A 12174-nucleotide genomic window follows, 5' to 3' on the forward strand; every position below is an offset into this window, starting at 1 on the left:
CCTTCTGCTCAGGAGGGAGGTCCCGGGTATAGGATGCCAACTTCTCCCAGAGGTACAGCTGGTACCCTGCCATGATGGTCTGGTAGTTGGCAATCCTCAGACCCAGCGAAGCGACGATGTACTGGCGCCTGCCCATGGCATCAAGCTTCTTGCCCTCTTTATCGGCAGGCACCGAGGAGTGACCCGATCGTCGGGGGTTGAATTCCTCTGTGACCAAGGAGGAAGGTGGAGGGTGTTTCACCAACGCCGGCCAGGTGCCCTGCTTGATCTTGTAAAGCTGCTCGATGCGCTTGGACGTTGGAGGGTGATCACAGGGCACCTGCCACACCTTCTCCACAATCTCCTCAATACCCTCGAGCATGGGAAAGCCAACATACGCCGGATTATCCCCATAGATACGTTTGAGGAGCTTGTCCTTGGTCTGGGGAACAGCCGAAGAGATGTCCATCTCGAGAGCCTTGGCCATCCTTGCCATCTGGTCGGCGTAGATGCGGAGGTCCTCGAATGGCGAGTCCGCAGATGGCACTAGCTCCTCAGCTGGCGATGGTTCGGACCAGGACTCCGACTGGTAGCCGCCAAAGCTCTCCCCATCCTCCTCATCGGAACCGAGCTGGGATTCCGGAACCTGGAGCGGAGGGGGAGCCCACGCCGACCTCGATGTCGAAGGCCTCGGTTCCGACACGGAGAAGCCCGCAGGTGCCCCCTCCCATTGGCAACGGTATGGTGAGGGGAGGTAGGAAGCCTGCCGATGCCGGGACGCAGTAGACCGGACTGATCGGACACTGTCCCCGGAACCATGCCGCTCACGACCGACCAGAGGTGGAGACGGACGGACAGGCGACGGACGGCTCCGACGAGGAGATGGGCTCGGTTCCAGCCTCGGCGACCGAAGGGCAAGCGATGGTCGGCTCCGACGGTGCGGGCTCAGCTCCGGCCCCGACGAGAATTCCGCGGGCACCGTCTCGAAGGCCATCGGATCCGGCACCTGCACGGAGATGTCTTCTGGCTCCGGGGAGCCCAGGTGAGGGGATGGCGTGTGAGGAAGCACGATGACCTCCTCTTGAGGAGCGGGACGCGGCGACCGATGATGCTTGGTCTTCTTCTTCTTCTTTGCCGGTTCCGAAGAAGACCTCGGAACCGACGCGCTCCTCGCCTTCGAAGGGGACCTCGGCTTCGACCTCTTAGACTTTATCGGAATCGATCCGGTCGTCGGTTCCGATCGGGGACTCGGTACCAGGATCCTCGGTTCCGATGTCGGTCTCGGATCCGACCTGGTGGATGACGCGCTACGGGGCGGCCGCACCGGTCCCTGCGCTGGAGAGGCCGCTCTCGACGCCGAGGTACTCGGGGGACGCGGTTTCGACCCCGACCTCGCGGAGGCCACTGAGCCAGCTCTGGAATGCCGTTCGGCAGAGGGGCTTGGGCCGGCCTTGGAGGAGGGCAACGGAGCGCCTCCGGACATGACCTTCTGCCACAGGGAGGAGTTCAGTCGGGCCTTGCGCTCCTGCTGGGCCTTGCTGGTGAAGCCCTGGCAAATCTTACAGGCCGTCACATTATGGGTCTCCCCCAAACAGAACAGGCACAGTTCATGGCCATCGGTCTTGGCCATTTTCGTGTGGCATTGGAGACAATGCTTGAAGAGAGCCTTTGAGGCCATCTTCAGGGGCACGCGAAAGGAAGGTCAAAAACAGTCCGAGTCAAATTACCGAGTCCACAACAAAGTCCAAAACGAGATCCGAAGAATAGTCGAGGTCACGAAGTCCGAAGTCAAAAGCCAAGCAATCAGTCAGATATAAAGCACGAAGCACAAAAAAGCACAGAGCAACGAAGCTCACGTTCTCTCCAAGCGGCGGCAAGAAGAGAACTGAGGGAAGGGGCCGTTGGTCGCTGTAGGATCACGTGACCGTTTGGGCGGGAAGACGGTTGCTGAGGCGCGCGACAAACGGCCCCTTCGGAGCCTTGGAAGCTCTAGAAAATTCTCCGGCGGCTGGCCTGCGCCTGCGCAGTCCCCATGTGTGGAGGCACAGAAGAACGAAGATGAACTTGGGCTTGTGGGAGGAAACAGATGCTCAGGATTAAAAATTGTGGCTCAGACATAGGTTATCAACACAGTCCTATGAGATCAATGGGCTTAGACTGGAATAACTCATCATAGGATTGCAGTGTTAACCTCTGTCTCCACTTCCATTTAACCTTTGCTAGATTTACAGTGCAATCCTAAGCAGAGTTACTCAGTCTAAACACACTGATTTCAATGGGCCTAGACTGGAGTAAATCTGTTTAGGATTGCACTGTAAGCCTCTTTACTCCTCCCTTAAACAAAAGCTATCTATTTTATCTTTTTTGTGGGGGTGTTATGGGGAGTGGTGAGCAGCCCCGTGGCGCAGAGTGGTAAGCTGCAGTACTGTGGCCCAGGCTCTGCTTGCAACCTGAGTTTGATCCTGGCAGAAGCCGGGTTCAGGTAGCTGGCTCAAGGTTGACTCAGCCTTCCATCCTTCTGAGGTCGGTAAAATGAGTACCCAGTTTCCTGGGGTAAAGTGTAGATGACTGGGGAAGGCAAAGGCAAACCACCCCGTTAAAAGTCTGCCAAGAAAACGTTGTGATGCGATGTCCCCCCATGGGTCAGCAATGACTCGGTGCTTGCACAGGGGACTGTTACCTTTACCTTACAGTGGGGACTGTTTTTCTATTTATTCCGGTGGAGTAGTCATGACAGGTTTCTACAACAAAAACAAAAAATGGCACTTAAAAGACTAACAAGTTTTTATTCTAGCATAATTTTTTGTAGACTAGAGTCTGCTTCCTCTAGTCCACAAAAGGTTATGCGAGAATAAAAACCGGTGTCTTTAAGGTGCCACAAGGTTCCAACTTATTGTTAGTGGTACAAAAAGAGCTGGGGGGGGGAGATGCAGAAAATGGCTAATTCCGCACACACTGGATAATGCACTTTCAATGCACTTTATCAGTCGTTTGAGGTGGATTTTTTGTTCCGCACACAAAAAAATCCGTTCCAAATGATCTATAAAGAGGATTGGAAGTACATTATCCAATGTGTGCGGAATCACTCAATGATAATTTTTTGAAACAGATGCTCGAAGTTATGAATTCCCCATGCAGTTCCTTGTTTGTATGTTGCAAACACATTCACGTAGAATGCACCCAGCATGTCAGTGACATTCCTGATCAGACACTCGCCTACTATCTCTCCTTCAACAATTCTAAAGTGGCAGTAAAGCTGTCCAAAATTTGCTTCCTCTTTTATATGTCCCTAGAAAGCTGTCAGCAGTTTCTGGGAAAGTGGCACCCCTAAGATAGGGCCAAGCTACAAGTGACGAATGACACTTGAACGGCAAGTGAAGAGACTCACATGTATTCCTCCCTGTTCACTTGCGCTCCACTTGCGCTCCACTTGATCATCAACACTTGAACGGCAAGTGAACAGACCCACATGTATTCCTCCCTGTTCACTTGCGCTCCACTCGATCATCGACACTTGAACGGCAAGTGAACAGACTCACATGTATTCCTCCCTGTTCACTTGCGCTCCACTCGATCATCGACACTTGAACGGCAAGTGAACAGACTCACATGTATTCCTCCCTGTTCACTTGCGCTCCACTCGATCATCGACACTTGAACGGCAAGTGAACAGACCCACATGTATTCCTCCCTGTTCACTTGCGCTCCACTTGCGCTCCACTCGATCATCGACACTTGAACGGCAAGTGAACAGACTCACATGTATTCCTCCCTGTTCACTTGCGCTCCACTCGATCATCAACACTTGAACGGCAAGTGAACAGACCCACATGTATTCCTCCCTGTTCACTTGCGCTCCACTTGCGCTCCACTCGATCATCGACACTTGAACGGCAAGTGAACAGACTCACATGTATTCCTCCCTGTTCACTTGCGCGCCACTCGATCATCGACACTTGAACGGCAAGTGAACAGACTCACATATGTTCCTCTCTGTTCACTTGCGCTCCACTTGCACTCCACTCGATCATCGACACTTGAACGGCAAGTGAACAGACTCACATGTATTCCTCCCTGTTCACTTGCGCGCCACTCGATCATCGAGTGGAGTACAAGAGGAGCGCAAGTGAACAGGGAGGAATACATATGAGTCTGTTCATTTGCCGTTCAAGTGTCATTCGTCACTTGTAGCTTGGCCCATAGTGTCAGATGCAAGGGCTTGTAGGGGCGGCTGGTGGATAGCCCTAGCCCACTGTTTTTAAATTTTTTCCAGTTACCAAAAAGCCATAAGCTGATGTTGTTCCTGGATCATGACATCTTGTTTTGTCTCTTGGCAGAACACAACTTGAGAAGCGTGTGTGTTTCTTTCAGACACAGATCACCGTTACGGTTTCTATGCTTCCTAATCCTGAGGACTGAAGTGGGCAGGGATCATTTTAAAATATAGAGAAAAAACAGGGCTCTGTCCTAGGATGGCCAACTCTGCCCTCGGAAATGCCTGGAGATTTGGAGGAGCAGCCTGGAGAGTGAAGGGAGCCGAGTAAGTATGAGATTCCATACTGTCTTCCCTCTGAAGTTGCTCCTTCATCCGAGGGAACTGATTTCTGTAGCCTGGAGAGATAAGCTGTAATTCCAGGGGAACTCCAGGCCCGTCCTGAAGGATGGCAATGCTCCATCTCTGTGCTTACGAGCAGCTGCTGAAAGGCTGTTTAATAAGAATTCTGAAGCCTTCATGGGATGGTAGGATGCGGCCAAGTTTTGACTTTGGTGGACCTCCAGCAGGAGGCAGCTCCAGAGCTGGAAAACAGCCACTGAGCACCTCTCTGAGCTCCTGATTGGAGGGCACTATAAAGGAAGTGCCCACTGCAGACTGAAGCAGGTGATGCCAGGCAAGGATATGGCTTGGGCAGACATTGTCAGATTTGGTGTTAGTCTAGAGGGCAATAAGTAGACTTCTCTGGGGCAAAACAGACCCACCCTGAGAAATACTGGAAGAGACACAATATATAAAGGGCAGAGGAAGAAGGCTCTGGGCCCTAAGACTCCAGTTGGGAAATTCTTGAGGATTTGGGGGCGAAGCCTAGGAAAGGTGGGGTTTGGGGAGAGAAGGGATGTAATGCCATAAAGCCTGCCATCCGAAGCGGCCATTCTCTCCAGGGGAAGTGATTTCTGCAGTCTGGAGATCTGCTGTAATTCCAGGAGAACTCTAGGCCTCCTTGGAGGTTGCCCGTCCTATTGGCAACTTTGTTAGCTGGGGCCCACTGAGCTGTGTGCAGTGTGGTGCTTTGCTGTTGTCAGGGCTTTTTTTCAGCAGGAATGCGGTGGAACGGAGTTCTGGCACCTCTTGAAAATGGTCACATGGCCGGTGGCCCCGCCCCCTGATCTCCAGACAGAGGGCAGTTTAGATTGCCCTCCACGCTGCTGGCAAACTAAACTCCCCTCTGTCTGGAGATCAGGGGGAGGGGCCACCAGCCATGTGACCATTTTCGCCCAGGGCAATTTAAACTTTAAAAAACTCCCCCCTTGTTCCAGCTGACCCAAAGTGATGTCATTGTGCGGTCCTGAGTTCCACCACTGAGTTCCACCACCTCTTTTCCCTGAAAAAAAGCCCTGGTTGTTGTTATTATTACAGAGAAAGAGAGGGAGTGGGCCTGTGTGTGCATAAACTGAGGAGGGGCCAATCTGCGTAGCACATGTGCAGCCATTTTGCACACGCACAAAGATCTTTCGCTGCTGGAACAAGCCAATGACAAATGACATGTGCCTCTGAAGCCACACCGATCTGTCCCTGACAGGTACATGCATGATTATACTACCACTCCGAATCGCAGCGTGCGCTGCTACATGAGCTACTATTGCTAGGATCAAAAATGTTCTGTCTTGTTGGCAGCCATGTACAGACCTTCCTTAATTTCTGCAAACACAAAACTGCCCATCATGCTGGCAGGAAAGACTCCGTAGTAATAGGCAATACTTCTCAGCACACAAAGACTAAATTGTACCCCCAGAGGTTCTGGCAATGTACAAACCCTCTTTTTGTCCCCTGCCACACATAACAGCCTTTTGCTAGTAGCTTGATTAATATGCAGCTTCTAGGCCAAAACGGAGCCCCTCTAAATAGTTCAAAAGTAGGCAGAAAGCTGCAGACAAGATCTGACAACCCACGCCTTCTTCTACCTCCACTGTCAAATCCTCAGGTTAAATTGCATTGTTTGAAGAAAAAGCCTTCAGACATTCAACACTGGGGTTAGTTCACTGCAAAAAGAAAAACGAAAGAAGAATACCTTTCTACCTTCATGTCTGCGTTTAATTTTTCATCTAAGGCAGCTCAGCGCCCCACAGAGAACTGAAGAGGGGGGAGTTTAAAGCTGACTCAACATCAAAGAAGGATCCCAAAATAGCTTTCCTTTCCCCTTCCCGGCCAACCTTTGCGAAGCAGTAGAAGTTGGCTCTAGCCTTGCTTCAATCCGTCAGCACTTGAGCCAGCAAGCCAAGTGTGTGGATCCACACGTGTGGATTTGCGGTTTTGTAGACACAACTGTTGTTTCTTTAAAATTGGAACCCAAAGTGTCAAACACCACCAACCTTGTCCCCGCAGAGGCAGAGCACACACATGCGGTTTGTACCTAGGACTGAAATTCCACCGACCGGCCTTCAGCTTGTCGCCTGGATCAGTCTCTCTCTCTCTCTCTTTCTCTCTTGCCCCTGCTGTATATTGCCTGTAATATACAGCAACAGGTGCTGGATCCTGTCGGAGGAAAATACCAGCCAATCACGAGGAAACTTCAGCTGCGGCTACTTCATTTTTCACAAGACAAGGAGATGGTCTGACTTCACGCAGAGGGGCAGGAACAAAGATTTGGGCATGACAGGGCTGTCGTCTTCCTTTTTCAGAGGGTGCTGCCCACGCCCCTCGCAAAGTAAGAATGCATCATAGCACTGGACACAGGGTGAATAACGGTTAGAATAAAGGAATATAAATGTACATTAAATAAATAAATTCACTTGGGCAATCAAGCTCCCCCAACTGCATTTGAACTGCCGTTCTCATGCGAAATTGCACCAGAAAGACACTGTCGTTCCGGGAGCTTGGCGCGATGTTCCATGGCCGGTAAGCAGTGTGGAAACGGCCATTGTGGCTTGGCTCTTGCTGTTAAAAAAAGAGGCATATTTATAAGCAACCTTGCAGACTTCTGCATAGCAGAGCTTGATTTTTTTTCAAGTTTCTAGTCCCTGTAGTTGTGGAACAGAGGATGATGTGGTCAGTTATTCACTGGAAACTTATGTCCATAATCAGTTTTCTGTCCCAATGCACCCAAATTATGCAGACATAAGCATATACATCAAAACCTACTAAACGAGCCTTGAGTATCTGGAGAAAAGCTGGCTTTTCTTGGTGTCTTTGTTTAGCACAGGGTATAAAAGCAAGTTATTCTCTCACGTTTGAAGCTTTCTTAGACAAAACTCCTTCTTGTGTTCACTTCCAAAGCAGATTCAAATCACAAAGCACTAATCTCCTTTTAGAACAAGACAACCCATAGTTACTGAGAGATATTTTGCACACACACTAAACCATGTGTGACCCAGATCCTGCAAACAATCTCTCTTGTCATACAGCTGATTTAGCTGCATCTCTGTCAGCTGACACAGGATGTGATTTTTTTTAAAATGCTCATTTTCAATAAATTGTTCCACAATATTCTTGTCTCTCTGGCCATTTTCACACTGCTTATCGGCCACGGAACATCGCGCCGAACTCCTGGAACGATGGCATCCTCCTAGCGCAATTCCTGGCAAAATTGCACCAGGAAGACGCTGCTGTTCCAGGAGCTCAGCGCGATGTTCCGTGGCTGGTAAGCAGTATGAAAACGGCTTCTGTCTGCAATTATAGGGGTGTCAAGGATCACAAGTGCTAGCATTGGAAGTTGGCAGAGTCAGGAAGCTGCCAGGGCCCCTGGAAAACCCACTTTTGATCCCTGACAGACTTAAGGGGCAGCTACTCTGCTCCTTTCTTCAGGTTGCCTCAACAGATATAGGGTTTTTTTTCCTATTGTAGAGCTCATCTTTCAAATCCACTACCTGCAACCATTTGCTTGGCATGAAATGTGTTTTAGGCGCCAGGTAAAAAGAAAACATTTTTTGTTTCCTCAAGCTTGATGTTGAAGATGGTTGGGTTGCTGTTTTTACTATGTTCCATTTTTATATTAATCTGTATATATCTCACTGATCTTTGCCCTGTTTAACACTGTGAGTTTATTACTTTGGTCTTTTAGAAACAGCAGTTGTATACAGGGATCATTTTGTAGAAAAAGAACTGGAGGAACTCATTAGCATAAGTCATTAGCATATGCCACACCCCCTGACATCACCTATCCTGGCTGTTTTGGACCCAATCCTGGCCATTCAGGGACAAATTTGGGCCCAAAATGGCAAAAAGGGGCTGAAAATGGCCAAAAAGGGGCCCAAAATGGTCAGGATCGGGCCTCTGCTGAGCAGGAGAGTGATCCACCACCCGTCAGAGGCCGATCCGGGCCGTTTCGGCCCCAATCCAGGACAAAACGGGCCCAAAATGGCCGAGAGTCAGGTGGGCGGGGCCACATGACATGTGACCTCTTTGGGGAACTGCCGGAACTGCATTCCTGAACGTTCCCCCTCGAAATGAGCTCTGGGTGTATACATAATAACAATAATAATAATACAACCTCCCTGACTCCTAGATTCTTGGATAAGTCAGTGAGGGACCAAACATTCCAGCCCAAACATCTGATGGACTGTGAAAAACAGAGATAATAATAATAATTTTATGCTGCGGCTTTATGGTTGACTTTATTAGTTGCTCCTAATTTTTAACTATTTTGTTTGAATCCTTGTAAACTGCCTCGAGAGATTTTTAGTCAAAAGTGCAGAGGTCATAAAGGAATCTTCTCCAATGCTAAGTGATCTTGCAAAGAGAAGGAGAAAGTATGGTGCCTTTGCTTTCTGCTCTACCCATCCATGCTAGCAGCAGATCCTGCCAAAGGGTTAAGGTGATCTTGGTTAAATGGTTAACTATAACTAATGTAAAAATACCCCCTAAGTAAGAGGCCTCATAGAACATATCGGCTTCTTCTTGAAATCCAACTTGAGTCTGATTTAATTGTAATCAAGACAAAAAACAGAGTATCATGGTAAATCTACAAAGCAAATGGAAACCCCACCAGAATAAAACTGATGTCAAATAACAATGTAATCTACTTTCTTTCATTCTTATCCAGGAAGCAATGCATTAAGACCAGATTGGTCTTAATGCATTGAGCTGCACGGCTTTCACATCTTGATTTGTTCTATTGATTGGCCCTTGAAGGTGTCTTTCTGAACTGTTCCAACTAGCGTTGCCAGCCTCCAGGTAGTGGCTGGAGATCTTCTGAAATTACAACTGGTCTCCAGGCCACAGAGATCAGTTCACCTGGAGAAAATGGCTACTTTGGGGGGGGGGGGGTAGACTCTATGGAATTATGCCATGCCAAGGTCCTTTCCCTCCCCAAACCCCACTTTCTCCAGGTTTCAACCCACAGATCTCCAGGAATTTCCCAACTTGGAGCTGGCAACCCTAGTTCCAACAGCCTGTTGAGACCTGTCATGATCTAGCTGTGCCAGGAAGGCCTAGCAAGGCCTCAGAAGCCTATTAGCAGTTGGAGTAGGCCTGCCTACAATTCCCTAGAGCCCCTGGGCCATTCTGGTGCCCTTTTTGGCCAATCAGAACACAGGGCTGATGCTATATGTCTGGGAAGAAAAAAAGCCTGGGTTCTTTCTCCCAGGGAGCAGGCTAGGGGAGGTTTCTGCCAGGGAGAGAGGCCCTCATCCAGGCAGGGTGAGCAGGCAGGCCTGGCAGGCAGAGGGACAGGGCCTTCTGTTGCTCTAGGGCCTTCTGTTTATTTTGCTTTCACCCATCTATTGTTGCTAAGGCACCTTGCTTCTTGTTTGCTTGTTTGTTTGATATTAACTGACCTCCTTGTAAATAAACTATTTTGTTTGTTGTTCCTCTGCTGGGTCCTCCTCACACCTGTTTATTGGCCAAGCTACGGAGGCCAGAAGGGGTGGGAGGGTACTCTGGGCCTTCCCAAGGGACCCTAAATCCCAGAGTGGTGGCAGCGTAAGGTGGCTCACCCCACCAGAGGCATGACAAGACCATATGATAAGAAACAAATAACGGGAACACATTACAATGATCTATGGACTGTAATGAATTTACCTACATGTAGTCATCAGACAGAGGCTGTGGAACTGGAATACATGGTATACCAGGAAAAAGAGTGGTGAAAGAAATGTTTTGTACTATGTTGCTGTTATATTGAAAATGGATAGAATGACATGTTTATTTCTGTTACAACCATTAGTATACTGTGAATTTTGCACCTAGCACTTCCAGTAAGCTCTTATTAAGTACATTACAATGTTATTTGACATCAGTTTTATTGTGGTGGAGTTAATTGTAATTGAAACATTTCAGAGATTTGTAAAAAAAAATGTCCTCTGTTGGTTTCATGGGTGGAAGGCACCCTCTTCTGGTGGGACTACTAGCATCCCTGTTTATTCTAAGCTGATCACACTCTGCTATGAAATCAACTTAAATTCTGCACTAGGCTCTCTGTATAGCATGATAAACTGCGAAAGCTCACACCAATCACAAAAGAAGTCTAGTTGGGAGCCATCCACAGATAAGAGAGGGGTGGAAAGAGGATGTACCCGAGTTCCTCATTTTCAAAGGAACTTCCTCCCGTTTCTGGCAGAGTGCTCTTGGGTAGCAGGTTGGTCGGAGAACATACCACAGAGAGTCTCTCAGAATAAAGATTAAATTTTTAAAAGTATAGTTTCTGGCTAATTTAAGGACGTAACCCCCCCCCCCAAACCCTCAAGTCTAATGAAAACTGATTGTGCTCCAGAAAGGATGAAATGTTAATTTTAGAGGCAGGCAATAGCAAACCACCTCTGTTAGTCTTTTGCCTTGAAAAGTCCAGCAGGGGTCGCCATAAGTCAGCTATGATGTGATGGCACTTTCTACCGCCACAGATATTTATACCCTACTTTTCTTGCTAGTGGGGATCCAAAGCAGTTTATATCATCTCCTTATAACAACAACACTGTGAGGCAGGTTAAGACAGAGAGAATGACTGGCCCAAGATCACCCGGCAAACTTCCCTGGCAGAGGGAAAATTTGAACCTGGGTCACTAAGATCCTAGTCCAACACAACTACACCACACTGGCTATGGCTGAGAGAAACTGAGTGTCTGTTAAAGAGCAAAAGGTATGTAGGTTATTCTGGGGGAGTCAGCGTACTCAAGCCCTTGAAACCTCATAACATTCGACAGTGGGAGATTTTAGGGCTGGGGTTTCCTCCCCATGCAATCTAATGCAGGCCCCAAGCATAGAACTATCCAGCGAATCTGCGCAAAACTGCCACATCGCCATGTTTTATTCTTCAAGCCAGTACCTTTAATGAACGTATATATTGAAGAAGCAAGCCGAGAGAGAAAAGCAGGCAGAGAGGCCATCTCACCTCTGGAGAGGTCTTTCAATAAGTTTTAAAGGCCCAAACTTGGGTATGGTCACAGTTAAATTGCACAATAAGCTGCAGACTTCCCTAGTGTTTGCTATGGTTATTTTGTTCATACTTCCTCATAACTATAATGGTGTACTCAGTGCAAAGCAAGTCAAGCAGACACACACACACTGCTTCCGGCAGCTTGAAGTGGTACAGTTCAACGAAAACCAAACTACTGATTTGACCAGAGATAAAAACTGCCTCCAAGTTTCATGGTAAGCGCACAATCCCCTAGTGTGTGCATAAAAAGGCTTTTCGGGTTGCACTCCATCTGGTCTGTACTCTTGTCAGAAGACCTACTATAACTTGCGCTCACATGCGTACCAAGCTGATGCCCAGGAAGCAAATTTGCGCGCACTGCCTGCCATGCTGCTTTCTCACCCACCAGCCTTCGTTTCACTCCTCTTTCTTTGGCCTCTAATTTGAATTCTTCCGCCACCTGATCCAATTTGCTTCACCCTTGCAACGAACCCTCTGGGTCTCTCTCCTCCCGCTTGTGGCCGTTCTATGAAAGTACTTAGCGTGGGGTTTCTGGGAAATCCACATTAAGCCAGAGCGTGCAAGTGGGAGCAGGTGGAAATCCAATGCATTAATTTCAGGCACCTTCACACTA

The 12174-nt window shown here is 48.5% G+C and overlaps 1 protein-coding gene across 6 annotated transcripts in view; it reads right to left on the reverse strand.

The window, feature by feature from the left end:
- JSRP1 (junctional sarcoplasmic reticulum protein 1) overlaps window positions 1–12174 on the reverse strand; it is a 70007-nt gene that overhangs the window by 34756 nt on the left and 23077 nt on the right. Inside the window, exons 1-2 of one of the 6 annotated variants that reach the window (XM_054979422.1) lie at window positions 6264–6293; window positions 2666–2720 (exon numbers count right to left, since the gene is read on the reverse strand). The gene's annotated coding sequence lies outside the window, so the exon portion shown is untranslated. Of the gene's footprint in view, window positions 1–2665; window positions 2721–6263; window positions 6348–6564; window positions 6919–12174 lie in introns of those variants that run through there. The other 5 variants (XM_054979419.1, XM_054979418.1, XM_054979417.1 and 2 more) reach the window with 5 other exon arrangements.

Source organism: Eublepharis macularius, chromosome 5 (genome assembly GCF_028583425.1).
Source record: "Eublepharis macularius isolate TG4126 chromosome 5, MPM_Emac_v1.0, whole genome shotgun sequence".
NCBI lineage: Eukaryota > Metazoa > Chordata > Lepidosauria > Squamata > Eublepharidae > Eublepharis > Eublepharis macularius.